The sequence below is a fragment of the Pseudopipra pipra genome, chromosome 2 (genome assembly GCF_036250125.1).
Source record: "Pseudopipra pipra isolate bDixPip1 chromosome 2, bDixPip1.hap1, whole genome shotgun sequence".
Taxonomy (NCBI): Eukaryota; Metazoa; Chordata; class Aves; order Passeriformes; family Pipridae; genus Pseudopipra; species Pseudopipra pipra.
In genome coordinates this window covers 80,523,535-80,544,077 of record NC_087550.1, presented here as the reverse complement: position 1 = coordinate 80,544,077, position 20,543 = coordinate 80,523,535, and the positions used below count along the sequence as shown (strand labels likewise).

At 35.7% G+C, this 20,543-nt stretch overlaps 1 protein-coding gene across 3 annotated transcripts in view; it reads left to right on the top strand.

Annotated features, from left to right (window-relative positions):
• The window catches only part of FGF14 (fibroblast growth factor 14), a 401,680-nt gene that overhangs the window by 237,044 nt on the left and 144,093 nt on the right, over positions 1-20,543 (top strand). The window lies entirely within an intron of this gene.

Sequence of the window (20,543 nt, the reverse complement as noted above, 5' to 3'; positions counted from 1 at the left end):
TAAATACCTGAAGCATTTTAAGAAAGAATATAAATGAAATATTACATACAACACATAGGACACAATGTGACTGAATGTAAACTGACTGGGTTCTATATCCCATTGTGACATCTGAAGTCCTCCAGTTATGCCTTATCTTTAAAAATATTTAACAAGCTGCTGTGCGTGGAATTTTGGAGAAAACAGCTGCAATGGGGAAAGAGTAATCATCCTTCTATTTCAATTAAAATCAACTACATGCATAGAGTGTGATAACTTTTTGAAAAGCTAATGCTGTAGAACTGATACAGAACTGCCTGATTTTTGGGTCAAGTTTCATCAAAATATTGTAAACTTAAATTCTAGTTGAAGAATCTTAATTAGTTTGAATGACACGAGGAGATGATACTCAGCTGTGCATAGCACAGATTACCTAGATGTTAGGGGGAACTTTCTTGTAAAATAAAGGGGAAGATTACTATTAGATAAAGAAGTTGTATTATTTCTAAGGGTAGGACAGCACTTTCAAAATACCATGTTGTGTACTGTTTGAAGATTTCTCTCAAAAGCATACAAGTTACTCAAAAGTCATTGTCCTTTGTTTTGGGCTTTGGGTTTTTTTTTTGGTTGGTTGGTTGGTTGATTTTTTTTTTTCTATCATAAAGCTCTCACTTCTGCTCTCTTGTTAAAAAGGTACAAATTGACAGTTTATCAGAGAGATACATAAAGCATCATAGCTGTAGTACAAAAAATAACAGGGAAAATGCTTTACCGAATTCAGTTATTAAGAGGAGTAGAGAAAAGCAAATGATGTGTCAAAAACTTGTTTCAAGAGAGTTACCATCTTCAGTAACCAATTTTTCTCTTTGTTGTTGTGGGTTGTTGGTTAAGTATTGACTGAACATGTCTTCCCATCATGTGAATCATTCCTAGTTTCTATGACACCCCTAAGATCTGCACAGTACAGCTACAGCAAAAACAAGTCATATTTTCAAGGTCTAAATAGCTGTGATAATTAGGAAACAAAAGCTGCATTTGTATTTGCCATGATGATGGGAAAGCTTTTCCATTTCAGTTGAAAACAAGAACAAAACACAGTAAATTCTCGACAGAGTACTGAATCTGCACTCCTCTTGGTAACAGCACTTGAGGTATCACATTCTGTGCATTAACTGATCTGCACAGAGTGTGTGTCAAGAAAGTAAATGGAAAAGGTAGAATAAACTTCATCTGTTTGTTATTTAGTAAAATATAATTTTGTTTTTCTCCTGTCAGAAAAAAATGTTATAATGGATTACTTTAATACTCAGCACGGTGGTGTTGTTTATGGGCTGACATGATGCCTATGATCAAGATAATTCTTTTCTTTCTATTGTGAGACTAGAAACAAAGGGATTTTGTATGATCTGTCTGTGCGTGGTCCATTTAAAAGGAATGTACTGGATAGACCCTGGCTGGATGCCAGGCACCCACCAAAGCCACTCTATCACTCCCCTCCGCAGCTGGACAGGGGAAGAGAAAATATACCAGAGGGTTCATGGGTTGATATAAGGACCAGGAGTAATCACTCAGTGGATACCGTCACAGGCAAAACATACTCAGCTTGGAGATATTAATTACATTTATTTTTAATCAAATAACAGCAGGAGAATGAGAAGTAAAACAAATCTTAAAAACAACTTCCTCCCATCCCTCCCTCCTTCCCTGGCTTTACCTCCTTCCCCCCCAGCATCACAGGGAGACAGGGAAGGGGTATTATCAGTTCATCACAGGTTGTTCCTGCTGCTGCTCAAGCAGAAGAGTCCTTCCCCTGTTCCACGTGGGGTCCCTCCCACAGGAGATAGTCCTCCATGAACTTCTCCAGTGTGCTTCCATCCCATGGGCAACAGTTCTTCATGAACTGTTCCAATGCAGGTCACTTTTCCATGGGGTGCAGTCCTTCAGCACAGCCTGCTCCAGTGTTGGTTCCCCCAGGATCATAACTCCCACCACGAAAACCTGCTGTGCCTTGGGTTCCTCTCTCCCTGGGTCAGCACGTCCTTTCCAGGGCCTTGCTCCAGCATGGGCTTCCCACAGGTTCACAGCCTCCTTCAGGCATCCACCTGCTTTGGCATGGGTCTCCTCCATGGGCTGCAGGTGGATGTTTGCACTCCCATTAACCTCCATGGGCTTCAGGACAACAGCCTGACTCAATGGCCTTCACCACAGGCTGCAGGGGAATTTCAGCTCCAGTGCCTGGAGCACCTCCTCCCCCTCCTTCTCCACAGACTTTACCATCTACACAGTTGTTCCTTTCACATATTCTCGCTCTGCTCTTCTCTGGCCACAATTACATCCATGCAACAACTTTTTAAAAAAATTAAGTTAAAGTTCTGAAAAATGTTATCACAGAAGTGTTACCATCATTTCTAGTTAGCCCAGCCTCAACATTGGCCAGTGATGGGTCCATCCTGGAGCTGGCTGACATTGGTTCTGTTGGACATGGAGGAAGCTTCTAGCAGCTTCTCACAGAAGCCACCCTTTTAGCTTCCCTGCTACTAAGAAACAGCTACACAAATCAACTACAAGAAAATACAGCCTTTTGGTGGAAGGATTCTTCCCAGACTAGGGTAAAACCTAAATTCATGTTGTCAACATGGAGCAAAACTACTTTATCATGATGGAAAATGAGTCCCCAAAGTGTATTTTATTTAAATAATAACTGCATGTTGTGGAAAAATATGAAGTAAAATGATAGAGAACTAATTAAGATGTAGAGGTTTTGTACTGTTGGCATTTGGGAAAAAAAAGTTAATTGCTTTTATTCTGAGGTTCATAACATTACCATTAATTTTCATGATAACTTTATTGCATAGACATGACACATATTGAATAGAGCTATCTGTTTGGCAGAAAGTGCATGGGCTACTAAGATGTCAAGAAAAATGACACTTTAAAAGTTTCAAAAGGATGAATAATTACTGTGGATTAAGTTCTATTTAAGCTGGGTGCAGAGGGGTTTGACTATTTTCTTTTTTTTTTTTAATGGAATTGTGATTAATCTGCATAATCATAAAAAAAACTTCTCTCTATGCAGCCTAGAAGACGGTCCATTATAGTTTCAAGAGTTTTTCTTGTATTATAGTGGGGGGGCCACCACCTGCAGGTTATTCAGATACATAATATCTTTATCTTGGTGCTGTGGATGAAAGATATTTTAATGGGAATGGGTGTGGAATAGTGATTCTTTTACCACTTGGAGTGGAGAGGAAGAGTGGCACCTGTGGACTTCTAGAGAGTCCATGGTATCTCTGCAGCACCTAGAAATTTTCTTTAGCAGTGAAGACACCAGTATCCATTTTGGCTGAATTGTGGATGAAAGATATATAGTGCAGCATGTCAGTGTCGTATTTGCTGTTTCCTGCAAAAAAGGTTAGTAACAATCCTCATAATGTGATGAAGTAGAAGCATAATTTGCTAAGAATATAAAACCTTTTTAAGCTTTCCTATGAGCATGAATAAATACTTAGTAACAGGTGCGTGGGTGTATTTTCTGTCATTTGCCAGATTTTTGTAGGTTTTCTGTTATAAATAATGAAATAGAACACTTAAGAATACTGAAGTGTAGATTTTGAGACTGGATTCTTAGAGTATGAAGTTTCATATATTTAAAAAAGTTCTTGTTCTTCAGTCATATTGAATTTTTACAATGTGAATTAGAAAGATGTTAAGGTTTGAATTGCTTCAGTACCTGAAAACTGCTATTCAGGTGTAACAAATCAGATTAATAGTAGTTCTGTGTTGATGTCTGTTTATTTTTCAGCTGGTGTACACTTTTGGCTGGCTTTCTTTGACCTATAGCTCACAAGTTTCTTGGTTTATGCCAAATATGTTTACTTTACCATGAATAGAACCATTGTTGCCTTTAAAATAATTTCTATTATCCTCTGTTTCTGATATTTTTTTCTCCTTGTTTCAAATTATTTATAATTCTCATTAGCAGTAGTAAGAGAAGAGATTTCTCTTGCTAAATTCTGAGATAGCATTCTGGAAGTACTGTGAAGCGAAAATCATTAGTCATGGACTTGATGTCCAAACAAAATAGACATCAGCTGAAAAGAAACAGCCTTCTTATGCAACTACTTCCCAGGGAAGTGGAATCACCAAAATATTAGCTTTCCTGAGTTTGAGGTGAGGCGAACCTGTAGCACATGTGCGAGCAAACCCAAATCATTCTATGATTCTTCAAATCTTTGAAATAACTCCAGTCTAATTCTCCTAAAAAAACCCCAAAACCAAAAGCAAAACCAGAAGATTGTGTTCATGCTATTACTTCCTTCATGTTACAGCACTGCTGACTTTATTGAAGCTGTGTCTGACCTGCACAGCAGTGCTGGAGATGACAAGCAGGGTGATGATTCAACCGGCCTCCCTTTAGCCTCACTAAGATATAGGGCTACTTATTCATGCTCAGTGGAGAGACTGGACCTATCAGAAGCTGACCCTTCCTAACCATCTGAGCAGCGTTAGATGTCTGTCTTAGCACCATGCTTATGGCTAAGGTATGCTAAATTATCATTTTCACATATCCATTCAAGAAATATGTAGCTCTGAGAATTCTGCTAGTTTTGTTCTTGTGACTTTTATAATTTCTTCTGCACTGCAAATATGTGCATTAAATTTTCTCTATAAAAGATATTGGAGAAAACAATGTTTCTCTTTTCAACAGATCACCTTTTCCCCAAAGAAAAGAACTATGCACTTTATAATGGTAACACAAAGAGGGATTAATGATTTTCAATAAAAGTTAGATTTCTTTACTTTATAAAGAAAAATATAAAAATATTGGGCATTATCCTTTTGCTTAAGGAACTCCATGCTATCATTTTGTTTTCTGGTCAGAAAATTTGTAGTGGTATTCCTCACAGACCATAACCTTTCCAAAGTTATCTTACACATGCTAGCCTCCTTTAAAAAGTGAAACTAGATTTTTAATGGTAAATTTTCTCCTCAATCTTTTCAAAAAACAGTTTATCTCATGTTTAATAAATTGGCAGCATGTTTCCTCAATAGTATAAAATAACCCCCCCAAAGAATAGTCCATTGTGAAAGAAGGGAAGCTTACAGTAACGTGAAAAACAAAACAAAACAAGATTTTGTAAAGTTGCAGTTCGGAAGTTGTATTGAAACCCCCAACCCAAGAGATGTTGAATCATTAAAGATAACCAGTCATTTCCCTAAGGTAACTTCTCACTCAGAAATATGGGTTGTTTGATGCTCTGCAACACAGGACTCAATATTTTGGGGCTATTTTTCAGATTCTTTCTCAATTGTTCACATTAAATATTCTCAGTTTAAAACATATCTGTTCTACAATGAATTCAAACCCTACAGAACTGACCTAGAATTTAAAAGTTATTGCAGTCTCTCAGCTCTCCCATTTCTTCCATCAATATGTTTCTGGTCAAACTACATGGTGCTCTCTCCACTGTTTTCAAATGCCACGCAAGACGCTGCTGTCAATTCCTTTTGTTTTCCTGATAACATTTACTTTCAGGGACAAAACCCCCATCACTGAGGAGGAGATTTGTCTGTATATGAACACACATGGAAAGCAATTTTTTGCATGTAAAGTAGCCTGACATATGTTCACTACAGAGAGCAGGACAGAACACTCTGGTCTTATGCTCTGGATTTTGAAGGGAGAAATCAGCAGTATCACATGCTTGGATGAGTGATCTAGAAAAATATAGTCCTATATTACACTCTTCATGTACACCAAAGACTTAAATACATAACTCTAAAATGCATCCTAAGATCTATTATCAGTTTGGTGGTTGCCTGTATTCCCCCCAAAACCCAGAAGAATTATTTAGCTGGTTTTATGCATTTTGAAGAACACGTCTAATGCATGAATCATTTATTAATCAGCTGACTTGTAATACTAGATACGTAAAATACAATCCCAGCATGATTTAATTAAATATTTAATACCACTTACATTATTTCTAACGGAAAAATAATGCTTATTTTACACTTTAGAGCAGAATTCAGAAGAGTTACTGAAATGTCAAAATGTAGATGTGAGGGAGGCCCATGATTGAAAGAGCTTTTGCTTGTGTATCTGTCCAACCTGGCTTGTCAGTACATACCCATTTTTTGCTGTTCCTCTGAATTCTTACCTTATTTATTTGGCCTAATAATTGTGGTTACATTATTTTCATTTGACCCACAGAGTATGGAATGTTAAACATGTTTATTAAGTATATTAGAGTCAAATGATTTACCATGGAAACTGCAGGGTTCCTAGTCTTCATGTGATATTCTTGAAATGCATCTTACTAATGACTGAGTTTATTTTACCACCTGCCTAATACCACTGATTTTCAGTGAAGCAAAGGAGGTGAGGTGGGGTATATGGTTTTTAAAACATCACTTCTTTAAAATGATTGAAAAATAAACTTTCTCCATCAAAGGCAAGAGGACAACTGGTTAACTTTGTAACTCAATCATTTTTTACAGTGTTGTTTATCTCCTTCATTAAGATATCAATATCACATGACTGAATTTACAGAGGTTCTGACTGGGACTCTGCAAGTCAGTAGGAGGTGGGGCAGTCAGCTTTCTAAAAATAAGTGGCCTGATTTTTATACTTTAGGGGAATTTTCACTCAAGCAAAAAATTGTCGCTGCCAGATGGAAGCATTACTACAGCAAGGGGATGTTAACTCAGCAAGGCAAATTGTTACCATAGTAACAGGATGCTAAGCATTTTCACATAAATAAATAAATAAATAAAATTAGACAGTATTATTTAGAGAGCTCAGTGGCAAAAAAAAAAAAAAAGGGATGAGTTTTCCTTTTGGAAATGGATGTGGTTTTTTTTCTACATTATGCTTAAAACTTTGTTACAACACTCTCTTGCTGACAAGCTGCATTGCTTTCAACCTAAATACCTTTATCAGCTGTATTCATTTTTATTCCAGAACAAATCCTGGTACTTAATCTCTATTTTTCCAGCATATTTTTACAACTAAACAGTCCGTAGTATAGTCCCTAGGATTTGTAAGCATTCTTTAGGCCTTGATAGCAGGACATGACAAACAGCAAAATTAATACTGCTGCTATAAGTGCTTCTGAGTGTCCCCAGCCAGCGACTGGCCTCCCAGTGTTTCTTACCACACGGAGAGAATTTCATAGAAATGTTGCTACATCAAAGGGTCTCAAATTTGTTGCCAAATTTAGCTGCCAAAAAGAGGGCCAAATTAAACCTTGGAGGAGTGAAGAGTTTGTGGTACATAGGAATGTTACGGCAAGCGTACTTTAAGAAAGGAAGCAGTAGTAGTGTGTTTGTTAGCCACATGTCCAAAGATAACACCCTTACTGTTGGAGGGGTGGACTGTGGAGGTTGTGTTTTTTCTCAATGTCTTGTAAGAGTTGTTTGAGCAACCCTGAAATGTGCAGAACATTTAAAAACTATTATATTTACACGGAGCAGGGAATGGGGGGGAAGAGTAGAGCAAGGGGAGAATGCACATCTTCTTCTTTTCTTAATCATCAGATACCACTTCTTTAAACAAAAAATTTCAACCTCCTAAATCAAGAACACAACAGGTTAAGGTTAATCTGGCAGGATTGAAGAGATGAGAGATTTCTCACCTTTAGAAATGAGAGAAAATGGAGCTTCTTTTGGCTCTTGGTATATTTGAAAAGAGTGTCCTGACAAAGGCATGAAAATGTAGAGATTTGCACAGGGTGGTTCTTGAACTGTTTTGACACCTTGCTGGTTTATGTAGGAATTGTGGCAATTTTGTTGCCATTGGGAGCAAATTATTTTTTGTTTAATGTGTTCACCATCAATCTGAACATATGGAATATTGGTGTTGCTCCCATAGCTGGGCTCTCTTTCCTGCAAGATCACACTGTGTGTTGTATTGGCACAATCTGTTGCTATTTTAAATATTTAGATTAATGATCTAACATAATCCAACGTTTTACACTATTAATTGCTCCAGATCTGTAGAAAGGGAGACAAAGAGAAAATTATTTCCTCTAGGAAAAGTTTCTCTAGTTTGATTTTTCACTTAAAATATTTCATAGATCAGGGCCAAATACCCTAATGCTGTTCAAGCAAGCGAAGTGTTCAGATGTGAATAATCCATGAATATACATAATAAATCATACTTAATTACATTTTGATGTCTGGGTAGAATCCAGTATGTTTTGTCAAGTCTCATAGGGAAACTGCACAGGCAGTTTATTTATGCATCATTTCATAAATTGTTTCATCACCATGCTTCATTCTGTTCTTAAGGCATGTTTTGAAGTTGACATCACTTGTTAAGACCAGCATTATATTAAAGAGGAAGCACAAATTTCAGTATAAAACCACCAAAGAATATTCCAATGAAACTTCTTCACTCAGTCTATCTGAAAATTTTTCCCTTCTTCTTGGATTTTTTCTTTCAATATAATAAATTTCATCAATTAAGAGCCTATGGATATTTAATTTAATATGTTTTGTTTGGTAGTCTTAGATGCAACCACTAGCCTTCTTGATGGAAGTGCAGGTATTAAATTTACTAATAATTCTGCATCTGTGGTATATCAGCATAATATCCTGAGTAAATGTGCTACCTGACTGTTATAATTGTGTTAGCATTTAATAATCATAATGCATAGTTGTTCTGATTCGTCATCTGTCTGCAGTATGCACCCACATGCACACCTTTCAAAATGTGTAATACAATTCCATAATGACATTCAAACCAGTTTTAGTTTTTTTGCTTACTCCTCTCATTATTTGGGACGCAGCCTTCAAAAATTTTACTTCAAAAATTTACTTTGTTATTGTTTTCTTTAAAATAGTAAATAACTCATTTACTGTGTTTGCATAAATAGACAAAGTTAAAGATTTCAATTGTATTTCCAGCTAGGGCAAGAGCAAAATCCAGAGGAACCAAGGAAATTAAACTTTTATAAAGGCATAAAATCATGATAGATAAACAGCATTGCTACTTTAGCCATTTACTAAATGCGTTTATGTGATACTGAAATGTATGAGTGTGCATTTATCTTAGCCTACAAATCATTATTTCAGATTTTAATTTGCATGAATATTTGGTTTATTATGGTATGCATACTTATTCTTGTTAAGATAATGCTTTGATTCAGTAAAACACTATTCTTTTCTTACACGTGTAGCTTACTTCATTTATACAAGAGACAACAAATTAATCCAGCTGTATTTTTCATGCAGGCCTACAAACTCAAGCAAATTAAATAAAGTAGATCTGGCTGAACGATATCAGGAGGGTTGTGGATACAGATGCTAGAACATGACAATGGTAGTTTTCCTTTTAATCATTGGCCATGAATCTGCGGTAAATACTACTGCTAACCTAAAACTGTGTGAAACCTTGAAGTAAAGGAGATGTCTCCCCTGAAGTATTTAGACATCTGTGTCATAAGAAGTGCCATCTCTTGGGCCAATTACTTCCTTCTCTGGGCTCCTAATCTCCAGAAATATATGGTTTCTTGGCTGAGACATAGTGGCCCTTCTATCTTGAGGCTCTCCTCCTTTTGCTGGTTGTATTAGCAGAGCATTGCTGCAAGAATCAACTACATATGATACTTTCCCACTGTCAGTGTTTTTATGTTCTTCATTAAATAAATTATTTCTCACAGAGCTTGATATCAGATGTTTGGGACTTCTTACTTCTGAACTTACTTGGTGGGAGTTTCTTTAGTTGTACTCTGATAGAAACTTACTTTCGGTGTTTTACGCTTGATATAGGTGACCTATTTGGTGTTATATACATGATAAAAATAGTTTGCAATGAAAATGGAGTCTCATGCATCATAAATTGTCACAATTGTATTGTGTTATCTAAGATTAACACTTAAGAACCCCACTTTTACCATATTGGAGTAAAGAAAATTTGAAACTGGAAGATTGATGATCGGTAATATACAGATATATTTGAGGGTGCTAGAAAGTATGTGATCTGCAGGACACTTACATCAATAACACTTTTGGGGTTCATGGCTCCTTTGGTGGCAGCAAGGTGGACGATGGAGGAAGCAAGGTGGGAAAGTAGGCTTATCTTTCTTTCTTTTTTTTTTCTCCTGGGCACTTAGACTCTTAAATAATATGGGTAGGTGACACCAGAATAATTTTTATAGATATTTTTAGCTTCAGCAATAGATTTTAATTTGTGTTTTACCAGACAGTGTTCTCATCATTTGTTTGATAAATACCAACTGTTTAATCTTCATTTGCATGGAAGATTCAGTGAAACTTACTTGTTTATATCAAAACTACTACTTTTGTGGAGGGAATATATATCAGATAAATGTCTACATTCATGAACTGTTTCTACTGCAAAACAAGTATGAAAGAAAATATACTTTTGTTAAATTCTGAAATTTATGTGACAACTTGGGATTTTTTTTATTCCACATTCTTTTACTATGATAAAAACAAGGCATTACTTTGTTATTTTTATAGTTATTTTTTAATTGTACCTGCTCAAACTTAATATCATCAAAATCTTACTAAGTGTTAGAGGTTTAACCTAAAATATTTGTGTATGGAAGTAGTGCTCTCTTGCTCTCAAAACGTGAAACATGGGATGATAACTTGACTGCCTTGAGTTGAAAGAAAAATTACATTTGCCTCACTGTGACATTGTTGTCTTTATTTTGTATTATCAAGCTCATTATAGGTACTTATGTTTTCAAAATGTTATAAAAGTGCATTCTCACTCACTGAGGAGCAATGCATAGAGAAGTACCTCCTTAGGAATGACACCTTGGAAACCAGGTCCAAGTTGTAGTCCAAAGAAGCTCTTCTCAGCTATCACCTCCTAACATTGAGGGGACTCAAATTCTACAGGGACAATTTCTTACCTCAAATTTTATTTCAGTGCATATCAGGAAGCACTTTCTTGTCAACAGGTTGAGGCAACCTGGTAACAAGCTTGTGACTAGGTGTGAGGGGGACTTGGCACAGTAGCACCTCCTGCACCAGGGCCTCAGTATATAGGACTCACAAAATAAGATATTCTATCCAAAATACACCTAAGGCTTTCTCTTGAAAAAAAGAAAGAGAGACAAGAACCGGACTGAGCTCTGTGAATTGCATAATACCGTTCCAACCATTTTGATACATTTGGGAAGACCTGAGATCCAAATCCACTGGGGGTGATTCTGAGCCACTGTACTTGCAGCTGGGTTCTGGGAATCCAAAGATGTATTACCTCTCGAAGTGAAAAGAGTGTAGTCTAGAATAGTTAACTAAAAAGATGGGTTAGCTGTCTGCTCTCAGGAGAGAGGCTTTGGAACTTTGAAGAGATTTTTGGTAACCATCAGATTACCTGAAGTGTCTTCTTGCAGTGTTCTGGGAGTAAGTGTTTCCATCATTATCATGCTCCTGGTTCCTCACTCTCACCATGTATTTTACAGACAATCTTACTCCCTGTCTTGGGATCCTGGGGACCATTCTGGGGTTAGACAGCTGTCAGTGTTGCTGTGAATAAAGAAGGCATTGAGCAAACAACTTATGCACACAGTGCATTATTTTGGCCCCACTAATAGATGACTTTGACCTAGAATTTGAGTTGTCTAGCTTTTATGTTTAGGCAGTGTAAAGATGAATAGAAAAATTGACCTGATATCCCAGGTTTCAAAAGTGAGTTCCACTGTGAATCCGTCTGTTTGCCAAGCAGTCTTTGCTTATATTTGTATCTGATAGGTTTAAATGTGGGGTAAGATCAAAACATTTAGGCATTTTATAATTCTGTGTCACAGAGCCTGTACACAGACACTGGATTAGCTGTAATTTTATTAGCTTAGGTTTTGAACCTGATGTCTAGTGCTTTGCAGGATGACAGACTTTTGGTAACTGAGTCCAATATTTCTGTTTGTCTTCATGAAGCTCTTCACTACAGCATGTTTCTGCTTGCACAGTTTCATTAAAGTAAGACAGTAATAGCTCAAGGTTGCAAAATGTTGGAAGTCTCATGAGCTTTAAAATCCCAGAGACTGTAGCTATTTTCTTCTTATTTTCCTTTTTTTTACTTACTTCATATTCTTGGAACACTTTTTTATTTGTTTGTTGGGGTTTTTTTTTAAGAATTTTACTCAGAGGAAGGCAAGTATAAGACTCCACTCTTGTGCATGAGCCATGCCAGCATCTTCAGTTGCCTCATGCCAGTTTTCAGACAACAGTCTGCATTTCTTCATATCAGTCTTTCTAGAAAAATACTTTACATTTCCATTATTTCATATCTTAGACTGTAAAAAATTAGCATGAAATCAAAGTCCAAATCCTGTTCAAAACTTTTAAATAAAGACCCTATTCCTTTCTTGCTGAACTTTTGAATTGTGTGCTGAGTCAGCTAAATAGAAAAAGTACTTCACTGTCAGAGAAAGTTTGATACTGAGTGTTCTTTAAAGCCATCTCGTTTACATCAGTTACTAAATATGGCCTTTTTCCCTGCTTAATTCAATTAAGTATTTGGAAGTGAAATGATATACCTAATGGAAAAATCAAGGTAGCTGTCTTTCAAAATACCTTTCATACTAGTAAAATAGAAGACTAAAAAAGAAACAAAAAAAAAATCTATTTTTAAAGCCCTATTTAGCAATTTAGAAAAGAAAAAAAAGCTATTTAATATTTAATATTATGCCATTTAATAATACTATTCAAATAATTCTGAGCATGTGATTTTTGAAATTACTATTCTAAAACAAATACAGAAAGACTTTAATGTTGCATTTATTTAATGAAACTAAAAAGTAGAGCTATCTTAGAATATCAGCTCTCCTGCACATTATCAAGTGAAGTTTGATAACCATAGAGGAAAAAATCTGAGCTGCACAGTTATATCTCAGATTATTCCCTAATTCAAGTGCACTGAGCAGCAGATTTAACCTTTCATAGGTAATCCTATTTGATTATATAAATTTTGGGTTTAGGCAATTTTCTGTGAATGTCTATATGCAGGTGCACATGATATACAATTTATAAGGAAAAGCTTCAATTATTCCCTAAATTATGGTATTTACATACAAAATATAAAACTCTTCAGTTGGGATTTACTGTCCTGTAATTTGAGATGTCAGTGATCACATTTCCTTGTGCGTTTTGAAGATATTTCACTTTAAAAGTATCAGCATGTAGTTTGTCCTAAGGTTTTATTTTTGCTTATAGTGCCCTCACCTGTAACTTAGGGCAATTGCAGAACTTTAACAGTAAAAATAACATTTATTTTCTTTAAATCTAGCTGGGGAAATACCTCTCTAAATGTCTTGTTTTGACAGCCAGAAACAGCTAACATGTTCCAGCTGACTTGTATTAGTTTGCAAGATTTTACTTGAAACATCACTGTGGGTTTTAGTGTACCCTAAACACAGTTTACTTCTATGTCAAACAACAGTTCTGTACTTTTACTCTAGAATGGAGCCTGAAAAAACTAATGAAGCAATTAATTCGCATTTCAATTTCAAGTACCGTCCTTAATTTAACAATTTATCAAGTTGTGGGACACAACAGATCAAAGTAGAAAGTATAGGGGTGGAAGAAAAAAAAATAGTCAGTGTAGCTGCATTTTTCTGATTTATTTTAGCTTTTCTTACTTCTGTCACCTTCCCAAGTAAAATCTCCCTCTGAATTTCACATAAATGATAACCACATCTTTCAGTAAGAGACTTCATTAAGGACATATTTCAGAAACAAGAAAACTGGGAAAGGTAACCAGTTTAGTCTGAATGGTTTTATTTGTTTTTTTGGGGTTTTTGTAAGATCACACAGAACAATTCTCAAAATAGTCATTATTTATATCTGAACACAAACCTAAGCAGATAGGCCTGTAGGATGTAAAGGAGATAGAGTTTTCTCATTCTCAAGTTATCTTGGTTTGGTATATTGACAAATTTATTATGGGCCACTTCAGTTTACATGGTGACTCCTAGTTTAGTACACAAATGCGAGGTGACAGCTGATAGAGTACAGATATTTCTCTAATTCCACAGCTGGTGAATAGGTTGCAATAGCTTCTCTTTGACAGGGGAATTTGAATCTGGCATGATCTTGCAAAATTGGGTTTTGGGATTCTCTTTCTTTGGGAACTTTTGTCTCTACAGTGTTTTTCCAGGCTATGATTCTTCAGAACCCATGTTGCCAATCAGGCTACAGAAGCAACTAGAGGCACAGTTGTGGACTGCCAGGGGAATAGAAAAATCTTGCTTTATTCTTTTTTAAATGGAAAGTTCATTATATAAAAATTCAAGATTTCAGTTCAGTGAGAAATGGTGTGCAGTGAGAAGTGGTGTAATGAGGATAGACCCTACAGACCAATCACTGCAACTAAAAAAGTTCAGATTTCTGCTCAATTTCCCCGCAGATTTCCTTGAATATGCCTTCCTGCTAGGAGCTGACTAATGTAAGCATTCTCTTGATTAACTCTAAGAAACTGAAGACTATATCCTGTAAATCAAAGCTTTCTCCCTTGCATACCCGCACATTCTTTTCCCCTCCCTCCTTTCTCTATAAAACCCGACTTCCATTCATTTAATCCATACTAACCTTAATATTTCTGTATATAAATTTCTGCCCTGTCAACGGCGGAGTGTATAAGCTTTGCTTGTGTCCTGTTAGACACTAGTAGGTTGTGATTAAGGACAAGTGTCAGACCTTCATGCAGATCAGACATTACCTCCCTTCATTTCAGGGAGGCAAATGAGGAATGGCTGAGAATGGATATTTGGAATTTTATATGCATTTCTTCCTGTCTGTTTATATATGTGTGTGAATATTTACGCATGGTTACTCTTCTCATCTAATACTTCAGTGTCTTGGGCCAGGACCCCACTGTGCTGAGGCTGTTCCAAGCAGTCTTTCTGTGTTTGAAAGCCAAAATTAATGGGATGCATGGGATCACAGCCAATTTAAATTTAGTTTTCACCATATGTATTCCACTGTCACAAAAATAATTTAATTTACACCCTCACCTTTTTTTTTTTTTTTGCTTCTATTTTTACTTTTGTTCAGTTCCCAGTTCTCAAGTCTTAACATTATGGTACAACAACTGGACAATGAAAAATAATGAAAAATGAGGACATATTTCTTTAAAGACAGCTTCTTTCAAGAAATATTTATTTCATGACATTTTTGCTGAACTTAGGTATTTCTTTACATCTTTCTTTTGGACTAATTTATATAAGCAACTGTTCCTTTCAATATCAGGTGTTATGGTTATCTTCCTCAATTCCAATATATACATTTTACCATTCTTATTTTTCTTTGTAAAACATAAGGTTATTTTAGAAATTTTGTATAAGCTACTGACTACTGTCTTATGTATGATTTATTGTAATAAACACTGGAAATTTGTATGGATACAACAGATGGAAGAGGGCTCAGTGATTTTTGGTGTCCTGTAGCATGACTGACATTATAAACTTGGGCAAGGATTTTTTGTTGAACTTCCAAAAATGGAGAATATCAGCCTTTGCAAGTGTTTGAGGTGAGTAGGTTATAATCCTAAAAGCATTGCCTTGGAAGTTAAGAGACTGCCTTTGAAAGCCTTAGCCTAAGTTGAGAGATTGAAAGTTGGGGTGATAAACACATGAACATTTGCTAGCAAAGCGAGCTTCTTTTGGATGTGATAGAAGAGTGGAAAGGTTCCTTTGGACATTTCCTGTGGAAACTATTGACCAGAGCAAACCGAGTATGATTTCTCTTCAAAAGACTATTTTAAAAAGGAAATTAATTTGCAAGCATCCAACTTAAGAACAAGATATTTCTTACAGATGAACAGGGAAAAAATCATATTCCTTTGGACTTAAATCTAAAATAACAGAGGGTTTTTTAATGCTCGTGTGTGTCTGCCATTGTAGCTACAACTTCTATGATAGACCATTGAGTGGAGCCCCCAATTTTGACGGTGTTTGAGCTGCAGCAAATTTTGTTTCTTCTTTTAATGAGCATTGTTACAACTAGCCTACTGATAACTTCCTGTAGAATATGTCTTTAAGGGCGTGACTTCTGTGATGTCTCAAAAAAATAGTAACTTTATTTTAAAAGTATCAAAAAAATTTAAAAGTCTGATCCTGGAAATACGACAGAAACTTCTAATTACTTTTTCTTTTTACAAGGAAATTTTTTATTTTTGGCAAATCAAAATTAATTTGTTTTTAAGTTTCAAACCTTCCATTAATTTAATCCTTTTCTAAAACATTTTTAGTGTCTGTAGGAAATTCATGCATTTAGAGAAGGTATAGCAAAGGATTCTGTTATTGAAAACACATCAGACATAATAACTGCTTTCATAGTTCTCTTGATATATCAAAATAATGCATTTCAGCAAGACATTGGACTAGTTAATAACAGTCTTTAAAAAATAATGTATTCCAGTTTTCACTTCTCTTCCTGAACAAATAAATTTGAATTCACCTACTTCTGTTTCTGATTTCTTTGACTATCCCTTCTTGGAAATGGTGCCGTGTGATGACCAAATATATTAGCAAACTAACTTTTCCCAAGTACAAGCAGGGGTTTTGTGCCTACTTTTTAGGACTTTAACTATATTTGCTTTTAAATTTCAGGAAAATTTAATTTTTCAGCATAATTGTTTACAGTATATTAAGTGAAGCTCACCTTCTGAAATTAACATGTTCTTTCTTTTTCCCTCACCTCTTAAAAATATTTAATGAGCAATTTCTTATGCAATACAGAACATTGTGTTTTTACTATGTATGTTTTGATGTTAAGGTAACCATAAACCATTCTCAGCTATAGCTTCTTACAGAAGGAAATAATTTTTCCTGTGTATATCTTTTAACTTTTATTTGAATGTGGTATGCTTTATGCAATAAATTCTCATAAATATATCTGATTTACATAAACAGTTATTTTGTAAGCAATCCTTAATAAAAACCATTCATTAATAATAAGCCCTAATTATCAGATACTAAAAAACATTCCAAAAAGATCTGTTATAAAATTTTAAACCTGCATATTAAATGTCCAATGATTTGAAAACAAACAAACCAAACATGTAAAACAGGAAACAATTAGTTCTGGCTAATTGCTTATTCACTAGTGCCAAACTTTTGAGGCAAATGTTGAGAAGACCAACATGTGTTTCTCACCAGCTCAATTTCTACATATATAACTGTGAGTGTATTACTCTGCTTCACTGTGTAAATAAAAAGGATTCACTTAATGGTTAACCTCACTATCATCAGAGTATTTGAATCCATCATTTGTTTTCAAGTGCTCTGCACACAAGTTTAAAGAAAATCTTTCTGATATGCTTTATTTCAAACAGTCTGCAATAAGTTTTAAACCACAAGTTCTTGATCTGTGTGTATACCTATATTTTGTGAAATGTAAAATCTCAATATAACTGTCTGATGAAAGTCTCTGACATTCCTTTCAGTTCATAGTATAAGATATTGAGAGTGAGCTCAAAGGTAAGATATTCTCACATGGTCACCAATATGCGTGAAGTCATCAATTATGTGCAAATTATCTTAATCCAGAAGCATGCATAGCTCAGCAAGGTCATTCTGAATCTCTAGTAAAATAAGGCAGTTCTTCCTAGAACTATTTGCAATCTCATTTTAATTATTTTGAGGAAATATCCCTCAAATGAAAATTTAGTTTTGTTCTCAAACTGTTAAAATTAGATGTAAGCAGAGCCTTTTAAACACTGGTTTTAATCCACATGTGCTGCCTCCTCTCTTTCATTTTCTGTAAATCAAACTTGAGCTGACTTTAGAAATTCCAAACACTTTCAACTATGCGTCAGCCTGACTGGAAATTTCTCTGACAAATATTTGGACTCAAACTATTTAAAAAAAAAAAATCTAATATCTTACAAATGAAAATATGTTTTTATATATAAAGGCTATATCAAATTAAGAGGCTTTGGTATTATTTGAAAGGGATAGCATAATAAACAACCTTCTCCTTGAGGATGATATTTTAAAACCAATTATACTAGCTTATATTTGCAAACCTCATTTCTGAATTATTCTATATACTTACTTTCCATCACTGGGAAACTATTTTCTTCATGGTTTTGAGTAGCTATTATTTACTTCTTCTTTATTGCTTAGGTTTTCCCTACAACCTTCCCTTTTTGCCCTACTTTTATCTATATTACTTAAGACAAATTCCGTATTATTACTTCATCACAGGCTGGGGTTGGAGGTCCAAGGATTTAAACACACACCCTCTTTAGGAGGAAGATGCCACAAATCTTTAATTCATTGTTGAAGCCATTTCTTAATATGTCAGTTATTTCAGCATAGGTAATTTTTGGACATAAATTTCCAATGGCCTCTGTTAAACTAACAAAGCACATGATGTTCTCTGACCCATCCCAACAGAAAGGGAGAAATTATATATAATACAGTATTTAATTATGCTTTTCCCATAATTCTTGTTGCACAAATAAATTTGCAAGCTGAAATAACAAGTAGGTCTTCCTCCACTGCCTCGGTGGAGATAAACATTTTTAAATGCATTCAAAATAAATTTGGAGTACTGTAATTGGAAAATATTTTGGGTCTGATCTCTCAAAATCATTGACATTTTGCCATTGATTCCATGAAAAGTCACTTCACCAGTGCTATTGCTGTAACAAAAATAAGTACTTGTTATAAAGTGGGCTGGCACGAAAGAGGTTCTCAGCATCATGACAAATATAAATATGCAGTTTCTCTGTGTCTCACACAACCCAGTCATTGAATCTGAGTGTTTGAAACAATCGGGAAAACAGGTCAGTGAACAACTCAATACAGTCATAGAATCATAGAATCATTAACTTTGGAAAAGACCTCTCCAAGACTGTCAAGTCCGACTTTTGGCCAATCATCACCTTGCCAACCAAACCATAGCACTAATTCCATGTCCAATCATTTCTTGAACACTTCCAGGGATGGTGACTTCACCATCTCCCTGGCCAACCCATTCCAATGCTTAGCCACCCTTTCAGTGAAAAAATTCTTCCTGATGTCCAAATCAAACCTTCCGTAGTGCAGTTTGAGGCAATGTCCTCTTATCCCATCACTATTTGCCTAGGAGAAGAGATCAACCCCCTCCTTGCTAAAACCTCCTTTCAGGTAGTTGTAGAGAGCAATAAAGTCTCTCTCCCTGTGCCTCGCTTTATGAGGGAAAGACTGTGGATGTTGTCCACCTGGACTTCAGTAAAGCCTTTGATACTGTCTCCCACAACATTCCGCTGGAAAGGCTAGAAGCCCATGGCTTGGACAGATGGACTCTTTTGTTGTGTTGAAAACTGACTTGATGGTTGGGCCCAGAAAGTGGTGGTGAGTGCTGCTACACCCAGTCGGTGTAGCAGCTTTGGGTTCCCCAAAGCTCAGTATTGGGACCAGCCCTGTTTAATAGCTTTATCAACGATCTGTATGAGGGGATTAAATGCACCCTAAATCAGTTTGCAGACAAGACTAAGCTGAGTGGGATGCGTGTAAACATTCTTTCTGGTTTATAGCCAAGGCTTTCTTCCATAGGTTGTTTAGAGGGATTCACTAAACCTGTCATTCATACTTACTTTTTCAATGACATCTTCTTTGACGAAAGAGTGGAAAGAAAATTTGATCTGATTATTACTTCAGTTTGTAAGATTAATTAGCCCTCAACTACGTTGTGGCTTCTTCTAGATATTACGTTTATTTAACCACGGGAGAGGACTTTTATGCTAATCAGAACTGGAGGTCACCAGCTCCTACGTTCTTCACTGCTCATAATCTTTTTTCCTTTTTGGGACTTCTGAGTAGGTCTTTGGGACTCTGAGTAGCTCTTCACAGGTCCCTGCTACCAGCAGTCATAATATAATCTGAAAAGAAGCATTACAGAGAAAACTATAAATGCATGTCTGAATGCATTAATAGCTTACTAAAGTCAGTCAGGTACTACATAGGAAGGCCAAGTTAGGACCACAGAACCACAGATCTTCACAGGACTTGTCACATGGAAAGGCAACAGTTCTAGCACCAAGTCTGAGCGACCTCCAGTGCAGAGATCACACAGTTACAAGCCTTGTACTTCAGAAGTCATGATTGAGAATTGGGTCTGATGACTCTATATCTTCTCATAAAGCTCAGAGCAGATACAGGGTAAATCATGATCATTTGCTTTAACATTTATTTTTCAGGTTTACTTTCTAATAGGAAGTTAGTAGCTGATCTAGTAATGCACACAATGTTGAACACTTGTGAAGATATTACAACAACCTGAAAATTCCTTCAGTCCATAACACCTTCTTTCTCTCAATACAAAAAGCCTTTAAATTTTCCTATATCCTGGCACTGCCTTTGAAATAGCCTCACTATTTGCATGATGCTGCCTCTTTACAAAGAATCTCTGAAAATTCCTTGAAGTAGGTTTGCATTGATTTAAAAAAATGTCACTCAGTTATTTAAAATGTTTATGAAGTCCTTGTGATAGAACATTAGTCATAGGCTTCCAGTAGTAATTACAGCTATGCTAACAGTTCCCAGCCTAACATACAAACTGTAGAAGTTCAAGTATGCAAGGCAACCACCTCTTAC